General features: G+C 45.4%; 1 long non-coding RNA gene and 1 pseudogene across 1 annotated transcript in view; one reads left to right on the top strand and one right to left on the bottom strand.

Annotated features, from left to right (window-relative positions):
- LOC126412834 (uncharacterized) overlaps window positions 1–27,788 on the bottom strand; it is a 373,216-nt gene that overhangs the window by 110,228 nt on the left and 235,200 nt on the right. The window contains exon 2 of the long non-coding RNA XR_007575353.1: window positions 8,089–8,289. This is a non-coding gene — a long non-coding RNA (uncharacterized LOC126412834). The remainder of the gene's footprint in view (window positions 1–8,088; window positions 8,290–27,788) is intronic.
- Window positions 15,544–15,661, top strand: LOC126413695 (5S ribosomal RNA; annotated as a pseudogene).

The following is a 27,788-nucleotide window of genomic DNA, read 5'->3' as shown; positions in this document are numbered from 1 at the left end:
TTTCATTTATGGGGTCATTTGAAAGCTCTTGTCTACGCAACCCCGGTACCAAATGTTGAGACTCTTCGTGCTCGTATTGTGGACGGCTGTGATACAATACGCCATTCTCCAGGGCTGCATGAGCGCATCAGGGATTCCATGCGACGAAGGGTGTATGCATGTATCCTCGCTAACGGAGGACATTTTGATCATTTCCTGTAACAAAGTGTTTGAAGTCACGCTGGTACGTTCTGTTGCTGTGTGTTTCCATTCCATGATGAATGTGATTTGAAGAGAAGTAATAAAATGAGCTCTAACTTGGAAAGTAAGCGTTTCCGGACACATGTCCACATAACATTTTCTTTCTTTGTATGTGAGGAATGTTTCCTGAAAGTTTCGCCGTACCTTATGGTAACACCCTGTATTTCTGATCTAATGAGTTTATTATAATTATATTTTTGCCTTTGTTTAATGTAAACTACAAACTTTTTTCTGCTATCCTGGTGAAGGTTGGAATCCATCACAAGTAGCCTGAATGTCATATCAAAGCTCCTGCGATTGTTACGTTCTTATAGTGAAATGAATCAATATTCAGTGTTATGAATATTAAAATGAATTCAACCTGTTCATGATCGTTCTAGAATACGTTAAGACATTTTATTACGTTGTCAGACGTTATATATCATTCTTGGAATGAACTACGGTAAAGTGTTTTATGAGACACAACGAATACTAATTGAATGATGCATACTACGTTATATATTCAAGAAGATTATTTCAGTTGTGACTATTAAGATATTTTAACCAAGTGTTGAGATGTTTGTGAAAAAGTTCTTTAATTTTGAAAAGTGCTAGAAATCAGAAATATATTTTTGGAATTATTACACTTCGACAACGAGTACTTACAAAAGAATATTTATCCGTTTCTAAGACAGGAAGGAGATACAAGATGTCTGTTGCTGAAAAACGTACTTTGACATTACATGGGAAACAATCCAGTGGTATATTAATGTTGAAAAATATTATTTTTAAGTATAGCTTCCAACACAGAAACCAATGATTCGCTGATTTTGTTCAGTATCTGTTTAAACAACATCGCTGGTTGCCTGGGTGGTGGACAAAACCAATAACGGACCAAAAAAACAATATTCATATCTTTTTAAAATTATTCCTCAAGTGAGGTGTACCTGCAGAGATTCACGACGTTATCGATATACAATCAAATTTCGTCAAGAGTCAGACGAAGTTTGAGTAGTGAATGGACACAAGGAAAATCACGCCTATGTCCCGAATGTCTCACTGTCCCACCACTAATTATGGGAACAATAACATGTTGGTATATTAACATTATTATAGCTGTATTCGGAACCACTTCATATTAAATTTTCTTACTCTTTTCTCGAAAGATATCCACTGAAGAGCCAAAGAAACTGGCACAGCTACCTAATATCGTGTAGGGCCCCCGCGAGCACGAAAAAGTGCCACAACACGACGTGGCATGGATTCGACTAATATCTGAAGTAGTGCTGGAGGGAACTGACCATGAATCCTCCTCGGCTGTCCATGAGTCCGTAAGAGTGCGAGGGGGTGGTGATCTGTTCTGAAGAGTACCTAGCAAGGCATCCCAGATATGTTCAATAATGTTGGTGAATGGGGAGTTTGGTGGCGAGCGAGAAAGTTTAAACTCAGAAGAATGTTCCTGAAGTCACTCTGTAGCAATAGTGGTCGTGTGGGGTGTGGTATTGTCCTGCTAGATTTGGCCAAGTCCGTCCGAATGCGCAATGGTCATGAATGGCTGCAGATCATCACACAGGATGCTTAAATACGTGTCACCTGCCAGAGTTGTATCTAGACGTATCAGGGGTCACATATCATTCCAATTGCAGACGCCCCACACCATTGCAGAGCCTCTACCAGCTTGAGCAGTTCCCTGCTGACATGTACGGTTCATGGATTAATGAGGTTGTCTCCATACCGGTACACGTCCATGCACTAGATACAATTTGAAACGAGACTCGTCCGACTAGGCAACATGTTTCCAGTCCAATATCGGTGCTTATGGGCTCAGGTGAGGCGTAAAGTTTCGTGTAGTGCAGTCATCAAGGGTACACGAGCGGGGCTTCGGCTCAGAAATCATATTTTGATGATGTTCCGTTGAATGGTTCGCACACGGATACTTGATAATGGCCCAGCACTGAAATCTGCAGCAGTTTGCGGAAGGGTTGCGCTTCTGTCACGTTGAACGATTCTCTTCAGTCGCCGTTAGTCCCGTTCTTGCAGGATCTTTTCCCGGCCATAGCGGTACCGGAGATTTGATGTTTTACCGGATTCCTGATATTCACGGTACACTTGTGAAATGGTCATACGGGAAAATCCGTACTTCATCGCTATGTCAGAGATACTGTGTACCATCGCTCATGCGCTGACTATAGCACCATGTTCAAACTCTCTTAAATCTCGATAATCGGCCATTGTAGCAGCAGTAACCGATCTAACAATTGCGCCAAACACTTGTCTTATATAGGCGTTGCCGGCCGCAGCGCCGTCTTCTGTCTGTTTACGGATCCATGTACTTGAATACGCATGCCTATACCAGTCTCTTCGGCGCTTCAGTGTATCTATGGTATACGAAATGTTGAACTACATTGTGTGCAGGAATATTTTTCTACACGTTTCATGGATACGGGAATTTTACTTCATTGAAGCAAGCTCACCAGAAAATGTGTTAGTCACTCCCTTAAATAAGGATTCTGCTCTCTTTGTAGCGCTGTTGGTTATGTGCACAGTAGAAGCAGAGGCAATAATTAGAAACGACCAATCAGTGTTTCTAGAGATATTCGGCGGGATTAACTCTTCCGTTACGAATTTTTGCTGTAGCTCAAATGATTCGTCTTTTTTGTTGTTTCTGATTGCATTAGAGCACTTCCTAAGAGCAATATCTGCATATTGTTACTTCCCAAATTGTTTATTTCTAAGCACTGAAATTTGTGATCAAAGACTTCCTATTTAAACAAGTAACTATATACGTATGTTTTTGGATATGGTCCGCCTTTAGCATAACACAATTTTGGTTTTAACCCAAACATGTTTCACTGCAGTTGCAACATCTTCAGTGGGCTTTTATTTTTCATCTGTTAAAGATAAAGGATGTTCTTTGCTGTTTGTATATATGTAGCTATTAGTTTTTAAATCGTAATTACAGATATTTGAAAGGTTACGTATCCGTATGGGCCATCCGGTCCCAGCGGGGCTATAAAAGTCTGCGCAACTACGTCCGGTCCGCAGTATAATAGTGACTGTTGTTGCCTCTCGTGAATAATGTTGTTTCCTTTCCATTTGTTTAGGAGAAATGAGTACACAGCGGCGCTTAGGTGGCGGTATGAGATGGAAAATCGTCGGTAGGCTTGAGGCAGGACATTCCCAAGCTCAGGTTGCAAGAGAACTGGATGTGACACCAAGTATCATCTCGAACTTGTGGAAGCAGTTTAAAACTAGTAGGACAGTGACCAGACCTTCCAAAGGCACTCCTGAATCGCTTGTTAACAATATGTCCATTTTCACAATATTTGAGACTAGTGCGGGTGCCATTTCGGACTTCCATTATTATAAAACATAATATGTTCTGGATGAAATCTGAGCACGAGATTCTTCTACAAACCTAGCAATACGGTTGACACAAACAGCAACGTGTGTTTTCTTTGCAGCGTTGCCAACTTATGCGTCTCGTCTTTATGAAATGATCCCATTACTACTTCTTGAGAGTTTGTTGAATGCAGATTAATGATTCTCAGAGCGATAAAGATGAGACTGCGAAACTGGCGGACGATTTTGACCAGTAACGTAGCGATCGCGCAATAGACGACATAAACAACATGATGACTTTACATCATACCATTAGCGATATTTTGAGACATAAAGAACGCACCAGGTTTTGCTTAAGAGAACGGGAAACAAAACAAAAAAAAATGCGTATCATAATTATTGCGATAAGTGTATCCATGTTATAAATTAAAGCACCGCTCCCGCACTCACCCCTCATCCCACCCGTCGCAGTCTTAACTGCGTGTGAAGGATAATGGCAGTAATCACTGTAGGGATTTCATGCGTTTTTCAGTAATAGAAAAACTAAGTTACGAGGAAGGTTTGTGTGTAAAATTTATTACCGCTACCCCAGACGAGTCGGGCGGCAGTAGATACTTGTGTGATGCTGGGGCAGGTCGCTTGTCGCGTGTTATGAAGAGAAACATTTCTTGGACGTGAAACGGATTCAGTATCGCAAAAACAAGTTCTGCGGCTGTAACGGTCATTGCGATGCAGAGTATGAAATAAAAATAAAGTTTGTTTTCGTAAATAAGTCTAGGTGCTACCACAATATAGACTTTCACTTTTCAACTGAAGTGGAGACTGCGATACATACTTTCAAATAGAAGTAGTTTTGAGTAATTAATGGAAATCTGTTTGACAAAGAATAGGCGCTGGAAAGAAACCAAATACAGCATTGTATAGGCAGCTGTACAGCTGAAGTTCAAGCCACAATATACAGTGCAAACTAAAAAATATTATTTATCGCAAGGAAATCTAAGCCAGTATCGTAAAATACCCTTCAGCTATATAGTTGAAGTAGAGAGTGAGATTTGTAGTTAGAAATGTGAGTGTGATTCAGTAATAGATCAAAATGGTTATCTAAAATACTTTACCTACTTATTGAAAACAAAACGACTTGAATGTTATAAAAATTCGTTACAGCTTTGTTGTGGACCATGATCAAAGCTATGAATTGAAGAAAACATGGTAAGGAAGAAAAGACCGATAAATCGACTAAATATTACTACTCGTTATACAGGGTGAGTCACCTAACATTACCGCTGGATATATTTCGTAAACCACATCAAATACTGACGAATCGATTCCACAGACCGAACGTGAGAAGAGGGGCTAGTGTAATTGGTTAATAAAAACCATAAAAAATTCACGGAAGTATGTTTTTTAACACAAACCTACGTTTTTTTAAATGGAACCCCGTTAGTTTTGTTAGCACATCTGAACATATAAACAAATACGTAATCATTGCCGTTTGTTGCATTGTAAAATGTTAACTACATCCGGAGATATTGTAACCTAAAGTTGACGCTTGAGTACCACTCCTCCGCTGTTCAATCGTGTGTATCGGAGAGCAACGAATTACGTAGGGATACAAAGGGAACGGTGATGGACCTTAGGTACAGAAGAGACTGGAACAGCACATTACGTCCACATGCTAACACCTTTTTATTGGTCTTTTTCACTGACGCACATGTACATTACCACGAGGGGTGAGGTACATGTACACACGTGGTTTCCGCTTTCAATTACGGAGTGAAATAGAGTGTGTCCCGACATGTCAGGCCAATAGATGTTCAATGTGGTGGCCATCATTTGCTGCACACAATTGCAATCGCTGACGTAATGAATGTCGTACACGCCGCAGTACATCTGGTGTAATGTCGCCGCAGGCTGCCACAATACGTTGTTTCATATCCTCTGGGGTTGTAGGCACATCGCGGTACACATTCTCCTTTTAGTACCCCACAGAAAGAAGTCCAGAGGTGTAAGATCAGGAGAACGGGCTGGCCAATTTATGCGTCCTCCACGTCCTATGAAACGCCCGTCGAACATCCTGTCAAGCGTCAGCGTAGTGTTAATTGCGGAATGTGCAGGTGCACCATCATGCTGATACCACATACGTCGACGCGTTTCCAGTGGGACACACTCTATTCCACTTCGTAATTGAAAACGGAAACCACGTGTGTACGTTTACCTCACCCCTCATGGTAATGTACATGTGCGTCAGTGAAAAAGACACATTAAAAAGGTGTTAGCATGTGGACGTAATGTGCTGTTCCAGTCTCTTCTGTACCTAAGGTCCATCACCGTTCCCTTTGGATCCCTACGTAATTCGGTGCTCTCCGATACACACGATCGAACAGCGGAGGAGTGGTACTCAAGCGTCAAATTTAGGTTACAATATCTCCGGATGTAATTAACATTTCACAATGCAACAAACGGCAATGATTACGTATTTGTTTATACGTTCAGATGTGCTAACAAAACTAACGGGGTTCCATTTAAAAAAACGTAAGTTTGTGTTAAAAAACATACTTCCGTGCATTTTTTTATGGTTTGTATTAACCAATTACACTAGCCCCTCTCCTCACGTTCGGTCTGTGGAATCGATTCGTCAGTATTCGATGTGGTTTACGAAATATATCCAGCGGTAACTTTAGGTGACTCACCCTGTATAAGTACAGAGAACTGCAACTAGTCACTCTCTAGAAATAGTTATTTAATATGCGAACCAGTTTTCTAACCTTTCAGGCTCATCTTCAGATGGTGCACAGGAAGTTACATACATACTTCAAAGCGTAACGCTGGTTGCTGGCGCTGTGACAAGAAGAAGAGACATGCTTCACCACAGAGTCAGCAACCAGGCATTACCCTTTGGGTTTTTGAAAAAGAACTCCCTAGTTTTAAGTATAATGGGGAAATTAATGAAAAATTGCGTCGATGAGTACATATCAACTTTTGTTTAATGTTAGTAGATGTCAACGTGGGATGCATTCGTCGCCCTGCACACGTCGAGACGATATTCCACTTCTCGCCACGTATTCTCCAACATTTCAGGTGTAAGTGTCCCAACCGCCGCGAAGATTCTTCTCCGTAAATGATTGATGTCTCTGATCTTTTCGCTGCAGACAACATTTTTTATGTGGCCCCAAAAGGAAACGTCCGGTGGGGTTAAGTCTGGGCTTTTTGGTGGCCAAGGTATTGGGCGAACCCTGCCTATCCACGTTCCAGGAAAGCGAGTGTCAAGAGCCGCGTGCACATGGTTACTGTAGTGAGGTGGGGAACCATTTTGTTGGAAAAACACGAGCCCCTTTTCCGCCTCAATATCGTCTATTTGAGGAAAGACGTACTCTGTCAACGTGTCACAGTAAACGCCCCCGTTTATTGTTTTTGCTACAAAAACGAGAGGACCAATCACATGATCTTCCATCAAAAAGCACCAGACATTGACTTTGGGAGAGTCAAGTTGATGCTGAATAACTGACCCAGTTTTCACAAGCCAAATAACACACTGCACTTTCTGTTGCGGAGTACACATTGTTGCTGAGTTGCTCTGCAAGCACGCCTGGAGCGAACTGAGCAAACAGAGGAAAGAAGCAGCACTGGTGGCGTCTTAAGGTGAAGCAGGCCTGCCAACAGCAGGGGAGACAAACTTGGAGAGTTGATGAATAAAACACCACAAACTAGAATTGTGTATGTTACTCTGTACAGATTCAAGGGAACATGAAAACTACGGAGTTATTTTTCAAACACACTGTAGATATGTAACCTCCTATGTACCATCTGAAGATGAGCCTGAAAATGTTGGAAAACCGGTTCCGTAATAAATAACTATTTCAAAAAAGTGACTAGTGCTGTTTTATGTATTTATATTGAATAAACAATCACGGGTTCTTGAACATCCGTAATGGATAAGCTTAGTTATCGTTTGTATTTCCTCCGAAACACGTTTTGTTTCTTGTAACTAACAGAGATTAAAAATACATCCAGAATGAGATTTTCACTCTGCAGCCGAGTGTGCGCTGATATGAAACTTTCTGGCAGATCAAAACTCTGTGCCGGACCGAGACTCGAACTCGGGACCTTTGCCTTTCGCGGGCAAGTGCTCTACCAACTGAGCTACCCAAGCACGACTGACGCCCCGTCCTCACAGCTCAGTTGGTAGAGCACTTGCCCGCGAAAGGCAAAGGTCCCGAGTTCGAGTCTCGGTCCGGCACAGAGTTTTAATCTGCCAGAAAGTTTCATTAAAAATATAATTTCTCTTAAAAAAATTCAAAATGCGCGCCGAGAAGTGACGTCACAGTAGCCATTGCCATTACAGTACTGGTCAAAGCCGACGGTTAGTATCGCAAATACCTCTTGAACTGGGTCAGAGTGAAAGCTGTGTCGCGGTATTTTGCGGTCCACAACAGCATGCAGAACTCGCGTGGACTGTTTGAAGGTCCTTGCGCTATGAAACACGGAGTGGAAGAAGACTTATGTGATTTGACAAGTACGGGTGCTCACCTCCGTTTCAGGTAGTTGACATTGGAGGTGAAGGACTGCTTGAAGCTGGTGAAGGAAATGTTGGCGGCGGTGTGTGGCCTGCAGGAGTGGAAGCAGCCCTGGCTGGCGATGGCCTCGCGGTGGCGCAGCTACGGCGGCTGGGCGCTCGCGAGTCTTCTGCAGGTCCTGCTGCGCTGTCGCGGCTGTCTGCCGTCAGGCCGTCTGAAACACAGCGCAACACACACCCTGAGCTATCAGCTGGCTGCTGTGGCGGATCTAAGTTTTAATTGTCATCACGGCAGTTGGGTGGCCTTAACTACACTACTGGCCATTAAAATTGCTACACAACGAATATGACGTGCTACAGACGCGAAATTTAACCGACAGGAAGAAGATGCTGTGATGTGCAAATGATTAGCTTTTCAGAGCATTCACACAAGGCTGGCGCTGGTGGCGACACCTACAACGTGCTGACATGAGGAAAGTTTCCAACCTATTTCTCATACATAAACAGCAGTTGATCGGCGTTGCCTGGTGAAACGTTGTTGTGATGCCTCGTGTAAGGAGGAGAAATGCGTACCATCACGTTGCCGACTTTGATAAAGGTCGGATTGTAGCCTATCGCGATTGCGGTTTATCGTATCGCGACACTGCTGCTCGCGTTCGTCGAGATCCAATTACTGTTAACAGCATATGGAATCGGTGGATTCAAGAAGGTAATGCGGAACGCCGTGCTGGATCCCAACGGCCTCGTGTCACCAGCAGTCGAGATGACAGGCATCGTATCCGCATGGCTGTAACTGATCGTGCAGCCACGTCTCGATCACTGAGTCAACAAATGGGGACGTTTGCAAGACAACAACCATCTGCACGAACAGTTCGACGACGTTTGCAGCAGCATGCACTATCAGCTCGGAGACCGTGGCTGCGGTTACCCTTGAGAGTCAAATTCTGTTTTGAAGTTGACGCTGCATCACAGACAGGAGCGCCTGCGATGGTGTAATCAACAACGAACCTGGGTGCACGAATGGCAAAACGTCAATTTTTTGGAGGAATCCAGGTTCTGTTTACGCATCATGATGGTCGCATCCGTGTTTGGCGACATCGCGGTGAACGCACATTGGAAGCGTGTATTCGTCATCGCCTTACTGGCGTATCACCCGGCGTGATGATATGAAGTGGCATCGGTTACACGTCTCCGTCACCTCTTACTTGCATTGACAGCACTTTCAACAGTGGGCCCCCCCAGGGGTTCAGCATTCATTTGCTGAGTACGGGCTTGGCGACCCCGGGGTCCTGAGCTGGGGACTGGTCAGCGCCGCCAGTCTCCTGTCACCGTAACCCCCGGACATGCTTCAGCGACCACCGCATGGCGCAGCGGTGGAATGTTGTGTGCTGCGGGGAATGGTAATCTTGGCTTGACCGCCTGGATTGCGAGGAAGGTAAACCTCTATAAAAAACCCTCAATCTTACGATGTGCTCCGCGCCTATGAGATGCATGGCTGTTGAGGTGGAACAGTCGCAAGCGGGCAACCTCTGGGGCACCTGCCGCACCCCGGTTGTATAAGGCTTACTTAGGCACGTGGGGCTCTGTCTGAGCGGACTTTTAGTTCCCTAGCTGCTCGTGGGACCACAATGGACCCTTCGACCTCTACATTTCCCCCTACCAGTGGATTGGGTGGCCCACCGGTAGGAAAACACACCCCATCGAAAAAGCGACTTCGTGCTGCGAGTCCTCCAGCGCCTGCTGTTACTAGAGATTTATCAGACTGTCGTAACAGAGCACATGCTAATAATCAGAATGTGTTTTTGATTGTCAAACGGAAGGAAGGTAGCTTTGAGAGAGTTTCTCCCTTTTACATCCACAAGGGTCTTGAGGGAATTGCAGGAACACTGAAATCTGTGAAGCGTCTGCGCAATGGGACTCTGTTAGTTGAAACTTCTAGTTCCCGTCAAGTCACTTCTCTTAGGAAAGCAACCAGTCTCGGAGAGTACGCTATCGAGACCTAGCTCCACTCCACTTTGAACTATAGTAAGGGTGTTGTGACGTGTAGAGACTTGGTGGATTTCCCCAAGGACGAGTTGAAATCTGAGTGGGCTGACGAAGGTATTGTCGACGTGCAGCATATTATGAAACGAGTCGATGGGGACCTAGTCAAATCCGACTCGTTTATTCTCACGTTCAATTGCCCGAGACTCCCAGAGCATGTTAAAGCGGGTTTCTTACGTTTGCCAGCACAGCCAATTTCCCTAACCCATTGCGCTGTTTTAAATGTCAGCGCTTTGGGCATACTACGTTGGGGTGCAATGGGATAGCCACTTGTGGTAAATGTGGTCAGCCTGCCCATGAAGGAGCCGATTGTTCATCGCCTGTGAAGTGCGTGAATTGCTCTGGGAGTCACCCTGTCTGGAGCCGGGTCTGCCCCATCTATCTCGAGGAACGGAAGATACAGGAGATCAAAACATCTAAGCGCATCCCCTATGGTGAGGCCAAGAAGCTCTTTAAGGCCATGCAACCTCCTGTGTTTACAACATTTTTCGCTTCCACTCTGCAGAAACCGGTACAGTTGGCCACTGTTGCTACACAAACGGAGGCTGCTAGTGTCAGCACTAATACCTGCATTTGCCAGTGCACTTGTGCTGCTGCGGTTGTTTTGCAACCTGCAGCTCTCCCCACAACGTCGGACAAGGCCGTGGTTGCTGACATTTGGGTACTTCTTGCACCTCCCCATATGGCACCTTCTGCCCAGGCGAGTAAAGCTCCAACTGTTGACAAGGTTCTGCATTCTAAGCCCCCCAAGACGAAGCCGCCGAAGGTGAAGGTTTTGCCACCTGAGGAGACTAGTCAGGGTCAGTCCGATGACGATGCCATCGTACTGTCTGACATCCCCCTTGGGTCGCCATCGGAGCTGATGGACATTGATGTCGACCGGGGGCGATCTTCTCGCCCCAGGAATAAATCTGCGGCCAGTATGGGCTCTCCTTCAAAGCACAGGGGCAGGGTGAAAATTCAGCCACCCTGATCACTGGCTCCCATATTACAGTGGAACCTGAATGGGTTCAGGAAGCATGTGGCCGAATTACAACTCCTTGTACGAGAGCGCCCCTTGTGCTTATGTCTCCAAGAGACACATTTCGATGGGGGGAAAGGGCAAGGATGGTGTTGCGGTTTTTGTCCATGACATGCACCACTCATCTGAGCTCCCTCTCGTTACAGACTTGCAAGCACTTGCAGTTGACCTTCTTGTGGGGTGGAGGCTCACAATTTGTTCCGTTTACTTATCGCCTCAGGATGCAATAGACTCTCACAGACCTTATTACCCAACTCCCCCGCCCATTTCTCCTTCTGGGGGACTTCAATGCTCATAATGTCTTATGGGGCTCTACGACTACTTGCCCCAGGGGTAGCATTCTGGAAAGCCTCATGGCATCCGAAGAACTGTGCATCCTCAACTCTGGTGCTCCCACTCATTTCTGTACTGCTTCTGGGTCGTCGTCAGCTATTGACCTTTCCTTTTGCTCTCCAGTACTCGCGGATTCTGCTCTGTGGGAGGTTGCCGCTGACCTCCATTCTAGTGACCACTTTCTCCTTTGGATTCGCCTCCTGGATGAGGCTGTGGCATTACCAGTGCCACCCAGGTGGCACCTCTGCAGAGCTGACTGGACACTTTTTCAGCGATTTAGCTGTTTTGGAACACCGTGCCAGCGTCCACGAATGGGTCGACCATGTTACAGCCGTGATCTCCCATGCTGCTGAATTGTCGATCCCACGGTCCTCAAGTCATCCCAAGAGGCGCCCTGTCCCTTGGTGGACCACTGAGTGCCGCTCAGCCATCCGAGCCCGCCGTGCAGCTCTGCGCCGCTTCAAGTGCCGTCCCTCAGCTGACAATCTTGCGGCCTTTCGGGTGGCAAGGGCCAAGGCGCGGCGAGTGATTAAAGAGAGCAAACGACGGTCATGGCAATCGTTCCTGAACTCAATCTCCCGCTCCACCAGTTCTACAAAAGTATGGGAAGCCATCAGGAGGATTTCCGGGAAACGCAGTCAACTACCTGTCACGGCATTGCTGCATCAGGGTTGTCTACTGACGGCGCGGAGAGACATTGCCCAGACGCTGGCCATGTATTTTGCCGAATCTACTGCCACTATTAACTGTGATCCAGATTTCTGCCGCTACCGCACTGCCATCGAGAGGGATCACTTGGACTTCCGGTCTCCAAATTCTGAACCCTACAACTGCCCCTTCACAATGTGGGAACTGGATTCGGCGCTGTCTGTCATGATACTGCGACAGGTGATGATCAAATCCTGTACAGCATGCTGCAGCACTTGTTGCTGCCATCCAAGGAAGTACTCCTGAATTGTTTTAATATGATATGGTCATCCGGCACGTTCCCTGACTCGTGGAGGGAGGCGATTTTGGTTCCCCTCCTCAAACCGGGAAAGGACCGAATGCATCCCAGTAGTTATCGGAGTATTGCTTTGACGAGCTGTGTCGGGAAGACATTGGAACGCATGTTCAACCGTCGCCTGGTTTGGCTGCTCGAGACCAGGCAGCTCCTTAGCCACTCTCAGTGTGGCTTTTGGGGATGTCGTTCAACTATAGACAACTTGACCCTGCTTGAGGCGGCCATCCAGTAGGCCTTCCTACGTAACCAGCATTGTCTAGGTGTATTCTTTGACATTAATAAGGCGTATGACACTACTTGGCGCCGCCTTATCCTCAATCAACTCCATCAGTGGGGCTTTCGTGGCCATCTCCCCATCTTCATTCGGTCCTTTCTTTCCCGCCGCCTCTTTCGATATCGGGTTGGTAATGTGCTATCTGATTTGTACGTGCAGGAAAATGGTGTTCCTCAGGGAAGCGTTTTAAGTGTCACCCTCTTTGCCGTCGCCATTAACAGTATCACGTCCACTATCCGGAGTCCTGCCCAGTGCTCCTTGTTTGTGGACGATTTTGCTGTTTTCTGTTATTCCTCCAGTCTTGTCACTGCTAGTCGGCAGCTGCAGCTTACGATAAAGCTATTAGAGGCATGGACTGCGAAGACGGGTTTTACCTTTTCTGCAGACAAATGTGTGTGTGTTCATTTTAAACGTTCTCGACGTGCTTTTGCCTCCCCTGAATTGCGTCTGAGGGGCACCATTCTTCCTTTTAGAGACACTGTGAGGTTCCTGGGCCTCACTTTTGATTCCAAGTTGTCGTGGTTGCCGCACCTTAAAGACCTCAAGGTGCGGGACCTGAAGGCGCTGAATATTTTGAAGTGTCTGAGCCATCGGTCCTGGGGAGCAGATCGGGCGCGTCTGCTGCAGTTTTATAGGGCTTTCGTCCGGTCGCGTCTTGACTATGGATGCACTGTGTATGGGTCAGCGAGGCCTTCGTATCTGAAGATTCTTGACGCAGTACACCATGAGGGTATCAGGCTGGCTACTGGTGCCTTCCGTAACAGTCCCATCCCCAGCCTGTGTGCTGAGGCAGGGGAACCGCCGCTCGCCACCCGGCGGAAACTCCTCATGGCGCGACGGGTGTGTCAATTCCTTGCCTGCTCTACCTCCCCTGCATACCCTACTGTTGCCCGACCGCCTATGGAACGTCTCTTTTCCAGTCGTCCAAGGGCAACGAGACCATTTGTGATTCGTGCCAAGCATTTGCTTGAGTCCCTTGGTGTGGAGCGTGTGGCACACCAACTCCAGGGTTTTACCCGCCTGCCTCCCTGGTTGCTCCAGAGGCCCAGCGTCCTTTTAGACTTGTCAGAGTACCGGAGGAGCTGCACTCCTGCGTTTGTTTTTACCTCCTTATTTTACGATATTTTAAACCAGCATGTCGACCATGTACCAGTATTTACGGATGGCTCTAAACAGGGGGACTCTGTTGGTTGTGCTGTTGTTTTCCCTGATCGAGTCGTCAAGTTACGGCTTCCTGCAGCGTTTACCATCTTTGATGCCGAATTTTTTGCGATCTTGCGGGCATTGGAGCAGATGAGATGTGTTCCCAGTCTTAAGTTTCTTATCTGTTCTGACTCCCTGAGTGCCCTTCAGACCATGCAACACTTGTACCCAGCGCATACGGTCGTCCAGAACATCCATGATGTCCTACTCCACCTGCAACGGCAGGGGAAGGAGGTTTCTTTCAGCTGGGTGCCGGGGCACGTGGGTATTAGGGGAAACGAACTGGCGGATGTGGCTGCCAAAGGTGCATGTTCCCTCCCTCACGTTGTTGAATGTGCCTTCCCCCTCCATGCTGTTACCTCCCTTTTGCGTTTTCGTGTTATGCGTCAATGGGAAGAGGAGTGGGTGGCAGTCGGTGAAAATAAGCTGCGTCTGGTCAAGGCCACCACGCGGCCATGGCGTACGTTCTACCAGTCATGCAGGCGGGATGAGGTTCTCCTCACTCGCCCTCCGCATCGGGCACAGTCCCTTAACGCACGGTTTTTTACTCCGGCGGGAGGATCCCCCAATCTGCAGTGCTTGTGGCGTCCAGATTACTGTGTGCCACATTTTACTTGAGTGTCCTTTATTCTCTGACCAGAGGGCGGTGGTTTCCTTGCCACCGGATTTGCCTTCTATTTTGCAAGATGACGCAACGACTGTAGTTAAGGTCTTACGGTTTTGTGTCCTGTCGAATTTGCTGCCTCGGATTTTAGGGAGAGGATTTTAATGTGCTGCTGGGTGACTGGCTCACCCAGGCTTTGGGTAAGAGGTCCGCCAGTCACTATTACCTACTTGTTTCACTTCGATTTCTGTTCTCTTTTCCTTGTGTTTCCTTTCCTTTTTTAGTGCGTTTCTTCTCCTCTTGTTTTGCCTCTGTATGTGAGGATTTGTAACTGCGTCAGGTCTGTGTCTTTTAGCCGTTCTCCTTGTTCGCTGTCCGTCTTCGTCCCTTCACTGCATGTGTTCCTGTTTCTATGCGTTTGGGCGCTGATGACCACGCTGTTTAGCGCCCGAAAACCTCAAACCACACACACACAACAGTGGAAGTTACATTTCAGATGTGTTACGACCCGTGGCTCTACTCTTCATTCGATCCTTGCGAAACCCTACATTTCAGCAGAATGATGCACGACCGCATTCTCCAGATCTATCACCAATTCGAAACGTCTGGTCAATGGTGGCCGAGCAACTGGCTCGTCACAATACGCCAGTCACTACTCTTGTTGAACTGTGGTATCGTGTTGAAGCTGCATGGGCAGCTGCACCTGTACACGCCATCCAATCTCTGTTTGACTCAATGCCCAGGCGTATCAAGGGCGTTATTACGGCCAGAGGTGGTTGTTCTGGGTACTGATTTCTTAGGATCTATGCACCCAAGTTGCGTGAAAATCTAATTACATGTAAGTTCTAGTATAATATATTTGTCCAATGAATGCCCGTTTATCATTTGCATTTCTTCTTGGTGTAGCAATTTTAATGGCCAGTAGTGTAATTGTGCTACCAGCTGGATTAGTCATTGAGAAAATTTGGAGAACTGAAATATATGTTACACCAGCGGCCTTGCCGCAGCGGTAACATCAGTTCCCGTCAGATCACCGAAGTTAAGCGCTGTCGGGCTGGGCTAGCACTTGGTTGGGTGACTATCCGGTCTGCCTAGCGCTGTTGGCAAGCGGGGTGCACTCAGCCCTTGTGACGCAAACCGAGGAGCTACTTGACTGAGAAGTAGCGGCTCCGGTCTCGTAAACTGACATACGGCCGGGAGAGCGGTGTGCTGGCCACATGCCCCTCCATATCTGCACCCAGTGACGCCTATGGGCTGAGGATGACTCGGCTGGCGGTCGGTCCCGTTGGGCCTTCCAAGGCCTGTTCGGACGGAGTTTAAAAATATATGTTATGTTATGTTATGTTAACCATGGACCTAGAAACGGCGGAGAGGCTCCGTCCCCGCTGCAGCCGCAGTGGTCCACAACCCCACGACGACTCCCGCGGTCCTCTTCACCCCTCCGCCGCTCCACACCGAACCCAGGGTTACTGTACGGATCGGCCCCCGGTGGACAACCCCGGGAACATCTCACGCCATACGAGTGTAACCCCTATGTTTGCGTGGTAGAGTAATGGTGGTGTACGCGTACGTGGAGAACTGGTTTGCGCAGCAATCGCCAACATAGTGTAGCTGAGCGGTCTAAGGCGCTGCAGTCATGGACTGTGTAGCTGGTCCCGGCGGAGGTTCGAGTCCTCCCTCGGGCATGGGTGTGTGTGTTTGTACTTAGGATAATTTAGGTTAAGTAGTGGGTAAGCGTAGGGACTGAAGACCTTAGCAGTTAAGTCCCATAAGATTTCACACACATTTGAACAGATAGTGTAGCTGAAGCGGAATAAGGGGAACTAGCCCGCATTTGCCGAGGCAGATAGAAAACCGCCTAAAAACCATCCACAGACTGGTCTGCTCACCGGACCTCGACACAAATCCGCCGAGCGGATTCGCGCCGGTGACCGGCGCTCCTTCACGCCCGGAAAGCTGTGCGTTAGGCCGTACGGCCAACCGGGCGGGCAAATATATGTTACTATGAGGTTTTCCTATAAGCCTTTTTTTTAAATGTACAAGGGTCATTAATTAATTAAAGAGACAAATTGGTGTGGAGAAAAAAGCGTTTACTTTTACAAAAAAAAAAAATACTGTTTCTATTTTTGAACGTTTATGCACTTGTTCCAACGGGCTACAAGCTTTTTTATTCCGGCTGCAAAGAACTCTTTTATCTTGGTGTTTGAACCAATTTCCCACAAAGTTTTCCACGTCCTCGTTGTCCTGGAACCTCTGCCCACGTAATGCCTCCTTCAGTGCAAACAAACAAATGGAAATCACTAGATGCTAAATCAGAACTGTAATGGGCATGAGGCAGTGCTTCCCACCCCATTTTATCGATCGTTTCACGGCTTAGTTGAGCAATATGAGGACGTGCGTTGTCCTGATGGAGAATCACAGTTCTCCTCTGAGATCCACGACGTCTCTCTAATGGTTGGCTTCACCTTGTTTAAAAGCAAATCCGAAAAAATATTGGCTGTTCATTGTACGCTGCTCTTCGAGATAATCGCAAGAAACTGAACTTTCAGCATCCAAAAACACCGTCGACATGACTTTTTCTGCTGGTGCTTGGGTTTTGAATTTTTTCTTGACAGGTGAGTTGGTGTGCTTCCACTCCATGCTTTGAATTTTTGATTCTGGCTCATAATAGTGAACACACGTTTCACCACAAGTTAAAATTTTGTTGAGGAAGTGATCACCTTATCCTTCAAATGGTTCAAATGGCTCTAAGTACTATGGGACTCAACATCTGAGATCATCAGTCCCCTAGACTTAGAACTACTTAAACATAATTAACCTAAGGACATCAAACACATCCATGCCCGAGGCAAGATCCGAACCTGCGACCGTAACAGCAGCGCGGTTACGTACTGAAGCGCCTAGAACCGCTCGGCCATAGCGGCCGATCATTCCCCTTCATAACGTTCCTTTAGCTCTGTGCACACTCTCAGCCTTGTTTCCTTGTGTAGCCGCATCAACTCCTTTGGGACCCATCTTGCACATGTTTTGCGGTACTTCAGCTTGTTACAGATAATGTTATGAACTGAACCAGTACAACTTGAACCTTATCAACTATCATTTCCACAGTCACACAGCGGTTGGCAAGAATAATGTCATCAATTACTACGATGTGTAGTACATGCTGTACCTGAACTAGCCATTGATAACTGGTGCTTAATTTGCAATGCAATAAGACGTCTTACTGGCTTGCATATTAACTAGTTTTCCTGTTTTCCACTCCAAGGATAATTTCTATCTTCATGATATATGTATATATGTGTAGTTCTGGTTAGAACACTCCTCTGACGAGTGATTGTGATTTTAATGGCTGTACGGAACCCACTCGGGTATTAGTATGATTGCCATAGTTGTGGATATTATTGAGCAGACAGCTCAAATTTAGTGAATTAATTTACAAACAGGCACTAGTACTTGTCATAGGGGAAGTCTAAAATTGTGGTTGTACAGTGGAACCTGCGTGTTAATTGTTGAGATTTTCCCAGTACAGTAATAGACAAAATAGACAAACCGTACTAAACTGGTACTATTCGAGTAAACGCACGACAATGCTACTATTACTGTCATAGTGTGTCCGCGAAGGCCCATCACCTGAAGAGACCGCATTAGGGGGCCTAAATAAGTAAATGCCAAAGGTGAGGATGGAGCGTAGGCATTTTGTTTTATTGCCATCGTTTCACGTGGGATAATTATTGTTGCGCCTCACTTACTTGTCTCGTCGTTGTGGTGCTGAAATAGCTCAATAAAGCCTAGTGATTGGGAATAAGCTTGGAGTCCACACATTTTGATTAGAACTAAATTTAACTCCCCTTTAACATTAACTGAAGCCTCCAAGAGACGAAAAGAAATAACTTATAATTTGAAAGAAACAGAAACAAAGGAAAAGAAAGAATAACGCTAGCTAAAAGAAAACCTCCTTATTAGCGCTAATTGCTTGGATTTTCTCATTGTGATCATTTCGCGAGACATGTGTAGAAGGAAGTAAGTGTAATATGTTGTCCGACTCTTCCACGAACATACTCTCCCAGAATTTCGACAGAAAAATTATCCGAGATGGACAAAGCCTCTGTTGCAGCGTTCGTCATTGAAGTTTGTTGACCATCTCCAAATTGTGACGCGCCAGCTAAACCATCCCGTGACGAAACGAGCCGCTCCCGGTCGAATCTTCGCTTTCTCTTCTATTAATCCAACCTGGTAATGGTCCCAGAAACAGTACTCAACAGCCTGTCGAACATTCTCTGCAGACCACTTCTTCCATGGATGAAGTACATTCCCTTAACCAACATCCTATGAATCTCAGCTTGACATCTGCTTTTCCTACGGTTTGTTTATGTGGTTATGTGGTAGTTGGACATTCAGTCGCTGCGTGTGGTTACTCCTATAATTTCATAGCAGGTATTATTTCCAATGATTTGTCGCCAGTACTGTAATCGTACAGTAGTGATTTATTTGCCTATTTTTGTACGATAGGTTACATTTATTTACGTTCTGGGTCAACTGTCAGTTGCTGTACCAATCATCAATTCTTTGCAGGTCGTCTTGCAGTTCGTTGAGCCTCATCATCTGTGAACAGACTCATGGAGCTTACGACGTTATCCACTCGATCATTTACATTTACTGTAAACGGTAATGATCCTGTTGCACTTACTTTGTTTCTCCCTGAAATTACCTTCACAACTGTCGATGTGCTGAGTTCTATCTATAGGGAAGTCCTAGATCCAGTGTCAAATCTTAAGACTGTAAGTATTGTGGAGTGTTCCCTTATTCCATCCAGCTACTGACTGTGATGCCAGTAGTCTGCAAGGCGAGAGAATATCCCTTATGGAGGCAGTGGGCTTGGCGCGACTGCTTCGTGCGTCTACTTGAACCAGTCACGTAACGGGAATCTGTGTACGTTTCTATGGCAACGCCTCATTGTTGTCGCAGCTATATACCCGACTGTTAGTTTAGATTACGTAATCCTAGGACAACCAAGACAACTGCCAGCTCCCAGGAGTCTTGTTTCGTTATACCAAGTATAGATTTAATCGTCCGGAGTTACCTGAAGTGCAATGGTCATGTAAAAATAACTCTGGTGATATCAGATGCCAGACTGAAATAGATTTCGTCAGAGGACGGATTACGTTCTTCTTACAAAACACAGCAGTATACGTTTATTTACTGAACTGAGTTTAAAAGTTGCAACAGGTGTTCCTCCAGTCATCCTGATGTGGATAGTGTAAGGTTTTCCAGATGAAAACGCTGGGATGACTCTTCCTAGCAGGCCATAATCGCTACATTTTCTTTTCCTTTACAGTTACTGCGTAGAATTGTTGTACTGAATGTTTTGTTTTCGCTAATCGACAAGCCAGTAATGCTATTACTGTGTTTAGAAAGAATTTCATCTGTCAGTTTCACATCTTAGTTTGGAACTTTTCTCCAGAACTGACGTAATGACATTTGAAATCTCGATCGTGGACACGTGCTACCCACTTCTGCAGTATAATTCTTTACAGCAACGTTCCACGAAAATGCTATCGGGACTTTCCTAAAAGATGTTTCTAGTTCATCAGCTACTATTCGCCCATCTTATAAACGTAGCTTAGAGCTCTACTTTGAGTATCGTAGGTACGATCTTTTCCTTCTCTGTACATAGTTTTTGATGCAATGGTATTACGTAGACCTTTTTTTTGTATCGTGAGACCAGTGTTTTTGCTCTAGAAATATCTTAATGTTATTGTCATATTCAACCTGGAATGTTTGTGGTGCGACGTATTATTTTTCTGATCCTTCAACTGTAGAAGTACAGTGTACTTTGTGGCGGAGTCTGTAATTCCAAGTTTTAGGTCAGTAATCCAGCTGAACAGGGAACAGAAATCAGAGACTATAGTATAAGCTGCGCAAGGTTCATAAGAAGAAAATGAAGGGTATTCAATCACCAGCACAAGTAGTACGTTATTTTTCTTTCTCTATCGAACCAGTTTCAAGACGATACTAGACCCATTCTTCAATACCTAAATGTGTTTTGTGCCTGTGTTACATGAAATGTTCTTGCACAGACTACACGTCGTTTATGGATAGGTTGTGAAAATAACCATCGACAGCGTGCCGGTAGTGTTTGGACAGTTTATGGAGTCGTGCAATGACTGTCGTGAACGGCCACGTATGAAGCACGTTGGAGCTAGTAAACACGTAGCTTTTTTAAGCATTTAATTTATTATTATACAGGGTGTCCCAGAAATATTGCACCAAACTTCGAGGTGCTGTAGAGGATATCGTGAGGAAAAATTCGAGGATAGGAACCTACTGTAGGTCCGGAAACGTCATTCAACGACGCTACAGATCGTCGTAGTTATAGGCTTTGGCGCCTGCCAATAGGCCACCCCTTCGACAACAAACCTGACTTTGTACGATGACAGACCGTGGCTGGAACACCTCACAGTTTCGTTTGTTGTCAAGTGACAGCGTCTGATTTCTAAGATCGCCAGTGGAAAGGACGAAGATAGATGCTGCGTAGAAACACCTTGTCTCTTGTGAAACCGACTTTTTTGTTGCCTCAGTGGACGACGGTTTCGGAGACGAATTTCCATTCAACGTTTATTTTTCTCCGGAAATTGTGTTAAACCTCCAATGTTTTACCGTATACGAATACAGATGAAAAATAAACTTCAGACGGAAACATGTTTCAGAAACCGTCATCCACCGAGGCAACAGAGTACCGCATGCGTAGGAGACAGGGCCTGTCTAGCCAGAGGCTAGCTCCATCTTCTTCAGCGGCGATCGTGTCAATCAGTCGCTATCATTGAATAATTAACAACAATACATGTCACGTTTGCTGCCGATTGGATGATTTAGTGGGAGGCGCCGGCGGCTCTAGCTTCGACTGTCTGTAGCGTTGTTAAATGACGTTTCCGGACGTAGGTTCCTATCCTCGATTTGTTCCTCAAGACATCCTCTGCAGCACGTCGAAGTTGGTCGCAACATATTAGCGACGCTCTGTATTAGATGGTGATTGTTACTTGCAGGTCGAGAGACTGAAGTGATCCTAATGAAAGTAATACGTTTCTAAAGTCACGCCCACTGGCAAATGTAATGCAATTTGTTGCGGTAATCGAACTCTCTTCTTTTGCCTGTGTCTTTGTCCCGCAGTTTTCGCTGGGTCGGCATGGTTACCATCGGATTTGGCATGGGTAACTGAAGGGGTGGCCGGATGTCCTTTCTGTCGCAACCCCATACGCTCCCCTGGGATGGAATCAGTGTACCCCAGTCGTCTGCGGCTAGTGTAAACCATGAAACAGTGCGAACGTGTTTCAAATGTCTGTGAGTCGTATAACTGAGGCGGGACGTAGGGACCATCCGGGCATTCACCTAGTGGGATGTGGAAAACCGTTGCGGTACAAACTGTTGAAAATAAAATATGAAGTAGCGGTCTGATTTTTCCCAGAATGAATAGAGAATTGTGACGAAGAACGGACAGTGCGATGTATACAGAAAATTAAGATTGACTGTAATTGTGATGAAGTTAGTACAGTTTTTGCTAAAACCACATTATTTTTATATTGGAAAAAATGTCAGTAATTATTTAACAATATGAACTGCCATCATCGTCAACTACTTTGCGATGTAGGGCAACATGGGAATTTAATATCAATCAGACGTGACATGCTGTCAGTTAACTCTCCGATTGAGACAGTATGAAGCCTTTATTGCCATCATAAAATCAATAGAAGGGATTGTAGGCGAACACACTGATGAAATAAACAGGAAAACAAAGATATGTTAACACATTGTTGTTGCTGTTGCAGTTACCACTTGGATAGCTGCTTTGACGAGGCTGTGTGAAATTGCTTATCCTGTGGAAGTCACTAAATGTACTCAAGCCTTAGCCTTTCTCTACAGTTTCTACACCATGCACCCATCTCTTCCCTTCAGCCCTCCCCCCCTCCCCCCCACACACATATTTTCTTTCATTACCAAATTAAGTATCCCTTGATGCCACTGGTTATGTCCTACCAACCTATGCCTCCTTTTAGTTTCACCACTACGATTCAGTACGTTTTCGTTACTTTCTCAATCTAATCATCTAATACTTTAGCAATATTTAGACACATTTCGGAAGCTTCTATTGTCCTTTTGTCATTGCTATTTATCGTCAACCTTTCACTTCTATAAAGGCTACAGTCCAATTTAATGCACCCAGAAAGGCTTCCTAACCCTTAAATTTTGCATCACATCTTCTTCTGCCACACTCAATGGTTTTCCTGCGGAAAATCTTGTTTCAATCTATCCTCGTCTCGTTACTTTATCTATTTCTCTCCGTTCTTCCCAGGTTTAAATCGACTACGCTCTTGTGTCACCTTTCACGTTGTTTTGAAAACACTGTCTGTTACGGTCAACACATCTTCAAAGTCTTTTATTGTCTCTGACAGAATTGTAATCACATCGTCAGTACTTAGACTTTTCATTTCTTCTCCTTGAACATTTATAAGTTTCTGCTTTAGACCCTATACTCGCTCAGTATATAGAATAAGACCGCTATACAGTAATTTTCACACGTAGATGTACAAGGGGCAGCTGAAGTTTTAATTATCATATCAGAAAAATAGACAGAGCGATGTAGGATCTAGAAACCTAGTATTAATCGGTTCGTGTACACCAAAGAATGTATGGTCTGTGGGAGAGTATGATTGTAAAAGTCTATAGGTCGGATTTTTCAATTTGAGGGAACGCTCTACCTCCAAAATTACTTCGCCGTCGTTCTGGAAATACCGGCCGCAGAATGGCTTCTTTATCCTTGACAAATGAAGACGTCCGTTGGTGCTATTTTCGGAGAATACAGGAGGTGAGGGAATATTTGATACTCCAAAGAAGCATCATTGTGACTCTGTCTTCTGCAGAATAAGCTTGGGTTTTGTCGTTGACAGTTTCCCGTGGCGTTTCATCGTCACAGCCTACCGAAAGGTCGGTAGGAGGTTTCGGCAACACACCTCTATGTCGGTTTGCCTCTGACGGGCAGAATCTGTTAGCGCCACACCGTGATAGTTGCGAAACAAATCAGCATCGCCATGTCCAGTGATGGTTGAGCTTCGCCATTTTCGGCTATAGTGAATCCACATCTTTCGATTTTTTACTTTGTTCCTTTGACAGAGGGCACACCGACACTCTCAAGACTCGTCCATTGTAATTAAGTGGAAAGAATTAATCTGGATTCGTCTGGCAGAGATGCAACATATACACTGCCGTCTCGGTTTGTCGGGTGTTTTGAGTGAGAGTGAGCAATGGTGAAAGTCAGAGGGTGGAGACCTCTGTCAGTATTCAAAATGTTATGCAGGATGTTGAACAATCTGATCCATGACTGATTCCTACTCTTATTATTATTGTGATTATCGCCTGAAATGTGGTACGCCGGTCTCAGATCACCTGGGTGCATCATCTATATTGCTACTTTGCAGTTCACACATAAGTGCCTGGCAGAGGATTCTTCGAAGCACCTTCAATTATTTCTCTGCCCTTCCACTCGGTAGCAGCGCATGGAAAAAATGAACCCACTAATGTTTCTATAAGAACTCTGATTTATCTTGTTTTATTACGATAATAATGTCTCCGTATGTAGTTTGGTGACAGTGAAATATTTTCACATTCAGCGGAGAAAGTTTGTAAATGAAGATCTCACCGCAAGAAAAATGTTTCTGTTTTAATTATTGCCGCCCTCTCCCAACCTGCTGATCATATCCGTGACACGTTCTGCCCTACTTCGTGATAGTACAGAGCAAACTGCCCTTCTTTGAACCTTTTAGATGTCGTATGCCAACCGTATCTGATAAGGATCCGGAGCACTCCAGACTCGTCTTCGCAAGGTATCGGCGCTCAGTTTGAAGCGGAACTCGTCATTGTAGACAATTATATTCCAGTCAATGAAATTCCAGGCCGAAGACGTGCCTGGAGACACTCCAGACAGCGGTGGGATACCACCTTAGCTCTCGTCCACCATACAACCAGGGAACCAGCATTGGTGGTACAGAGCACCATTTTTTTCATACCAGGACACCTTCCGTTGTCATCCGCGGCACCCTTACAGCATAACGGTACGTCGACGATATTCTACGCTCATTTTGTTGCCCTTCATGGCAAGCCATCCTGGGATTGCATTTCAGCAAGATATTGCTCGCCCGGACGCAGCGAGAGTTTCTACAGCTTGTCTTCCTGCTTGCCAAACCCATCTATGGCCAGCAAGTTGCCAGATCTCTCCCAGATTGAGAACGTTTGGAGTATTATGGACAGGACCCTCCAACCAGCTCGAAATTGTGACGATTTAACGCGTCAGTTGAACAGAATTTGGCATGATATCAATCAGTGCCATACCGAATAACTGCTTGCAAAAGGGTCAGAGGCGGACCAAAGCGTTATTGAGTTGCTCGATTTGTGAAGCTCTTTCTCTCGAACAAATCATCCAATTTTTCTGAAATTGTAATCATTTCTTTGTCTGTACATGTACATCACAACCGGCCGCTGTGACAGAGCGGTTCTAGGCGCTTCAGTCCGGAACTGCGCTGCTGCTATGGTCGTAGATTCGAATCCTGCCTCGGGCATGGATGTGTGTGATGTCCTTAGGTTAGTTAAGTTCAAGCAGTTCTAAGTTCTAGGAAACTGATGACCTCAGTTGTTAAGTCCCAAAGTGCTTAGAGCCATTTGAACCATTTGTACATCACACCTACCGACTTCCGTCTTGTTCTGATAATTTCTTCATGGTTCGTCGTTTTTTTGTCCTATCGCACACAAAGCTAGCTGTCTCTCCTTGGACTTTTTCGATGTCATCCATCAATCTCATTTGCTAAGGAGGTAGGACGTCAGACGGGCTGACATGGAGCAGGAGAGGCACCACAGGACATTTTAATTCACTGTCAATACTTTTACAAATAAATTCATGTAACTTTACCATCAACACCAAGAAGGATTCAGATTTCACAGTTATAGCAGTGGAAGTTCAAAAACATAACAAAATAATTTTTTTAACATGTGAAATTTCATCATTTCTTCATTTACTATTGGCTGCATTTGTTGCTATAGGTACATGTTTGTTAATAAGTAAGAGAGATTCTTTTATGAATTTTGCACAACATACAAACCATACTTACAGGTGTATGAAACTGTAGTTTTCCAAATCTATTAGAAACTATGGTAAAAATCGAGATAATTAACTATGAAATTTGAGGTTTTTCTAAACTTGAAGTTTAAAATGTAACAGCTCATTTACATTTTCATAAATTAAATAAATTCAAGAGTTTCAAACATTTCTAAGTATGTTTTGTATGCTGTGCAAAATTCATCGAAGAATCTCTCTTACTTACGAAGAGATGTGTTCCTATAGCAACAAATGCAGCCAACAGTAAGTGAAAAAATGATGAAATTTCACATACAAAAAAATTATTTTATTATGTTTTTGAACTTCCATTGCTATGATTGTGAAACCTGAATCCTTCCTGGTCTTCCTGACAAAGTTTTATGAATTTATTTGTAAAAGTATAGACAGTGGAAATCAAAAAGTCCTGTGGCGCCTCTCCTGCTCCAAGTCGGCCCGTTTTACGTTTTACCCCTTTAAGGATCCAAAACGGTAAAAAATACTCTAGTGGAGGACGAACAAGCGTTACTACTCCCAGTGCTTCACAGAGAGATAGCCTGCCACTTCGTGCAAAGACTCAGTGGAAACATCTGAGACTGACCACTGCGTTATATGATGGAGGATTGTTGCCGCACAGTTCCAACAATACAACAAGGATCGTTACAGTGTTGTTCCTCTTCAAACTGAGAAAAGGAATTGCTGCGGTCCGATCGAGGTGGCGCAGTGGTTAGCACACTGGACTCGCATTCGGCAGGACGACGGTTCAATCCCACGTCCGGCCATCCTGATTTAGGTTTTCCGTGAGTTCCCTAAATCGCTCCAGGCAAAAGCCGGGATGGTTCCTTTGAAAGGGCACTGCCGACTTCCTTCTCCGTCCTTCCCTAATCCGATGAGACCGATGACGCCGCTGTCTGATCTCCTCCCCCAAAAACAACAATTGCTGCGGATCTTGCAAACTAGCACTGGGCTTCACTATTTTGTCTTGGCTTCTATAGAAGCGTCCTGCGGTACTGTGGCGCGGGTATTTCGTTGTGAGGCACGGCAGCAGACGTAAGAGTACTCACAGGAAATTTATTACGTAACTTTACTTTTTTCGAGGTGGTTATTAAAACTTTACGAGTACCGCAGTAAGTGCTGGTGTTGTAGCGACAGAGGTGTGCAAGTGGACGGGGAGGTGCAGGTCTGCCCTGCCGCACGTGGCAGCACTTGTTGCTCGGTGCGTTATTACGCAGACACGGGAGCCCCGCTATGGCCGCGGGCTTTGCGGGCCCCCGCGGAGTCCCATCAACCGGGATAACGAGTGCCGAAGACCTGCTTGTTAGCGGCGCCAGTTCCCGGCCAGATAAATAACCCCAGCATCGGCGCCGCGTCCCGTTGCGCTGCGGCGTGGGCGGCCGGCACTGTTACGTCGCTAACCGGGCGACCCTCGCAGGGGGTTCCCCGGATGAAGTTAAGGTCGGCACGAGTCCGCTCCTCTGCGGATGGGTACGTTCATGAAATACAAGAAAAACGGAAAACTGCCGCCTCAATTACAAACGTAATTTAGTAAAGAAACTTCTTCCTGTCTGCAGATGTTACTACTTGACTTACGTCACAGCAGCAATGATCGAACCCCTGAATCTCTGCGGATGGGTACGTTAATGAAATTAAAGGAAAACAGAAGATTGCCGATGAAGAATCTTCTTGCTGTCTGCATATGTTAACACTTAACTTACGTCACAACGGCATTGATCTATGCCAAAAAAAAAAAGAAAAAAAAAAAAAAAAAGGATGAAGCTACATCACCTACCAATTTTGAAATGGAATGCCGGCTGAGAACAAAATTTAGGACCTATTAAAAGTTGTAACAGCAGCCCACATCCAGTTGTACATTCTCTTTACACTACAAGCAAGCCGAAATGAATTCTTTAAATTTGCAATTGTTGTTACATGAAAGCGGCATTTAAGTAACTTCATGTGCAAACAATGAGATAGTGTACGTTCGAAGATGGGGTTGTAAAAATACCGTAGGTTACCGTTGACTAACATAAGTAGGCGTAGCTTTGGTCAGTCAAGCTGGTACCTGCGTAACCAGTACGTTATGTCTCTTGCATACC

This window comes from Schistocerca serialis, chromosome 7 (genome assembly GCF_023864345.2).
Source record: "Schistocerca serialis cubense isolate TAMUIC-IGC-003099 chromosome 7, iqSchSeri2.2, whole genome shotgun sequence".
NCBI classification, from domain to species: Eukaryota; Metazoa; Arthropoda; class Insecta; order Orthoptera; family Acrididae; genus Schistocerca; species Schistocerca serialis.
Note: the sequence above shows the minus strand (reverse complement) of the source record. Positions and strands in the feature narration are given on the sequence as shown.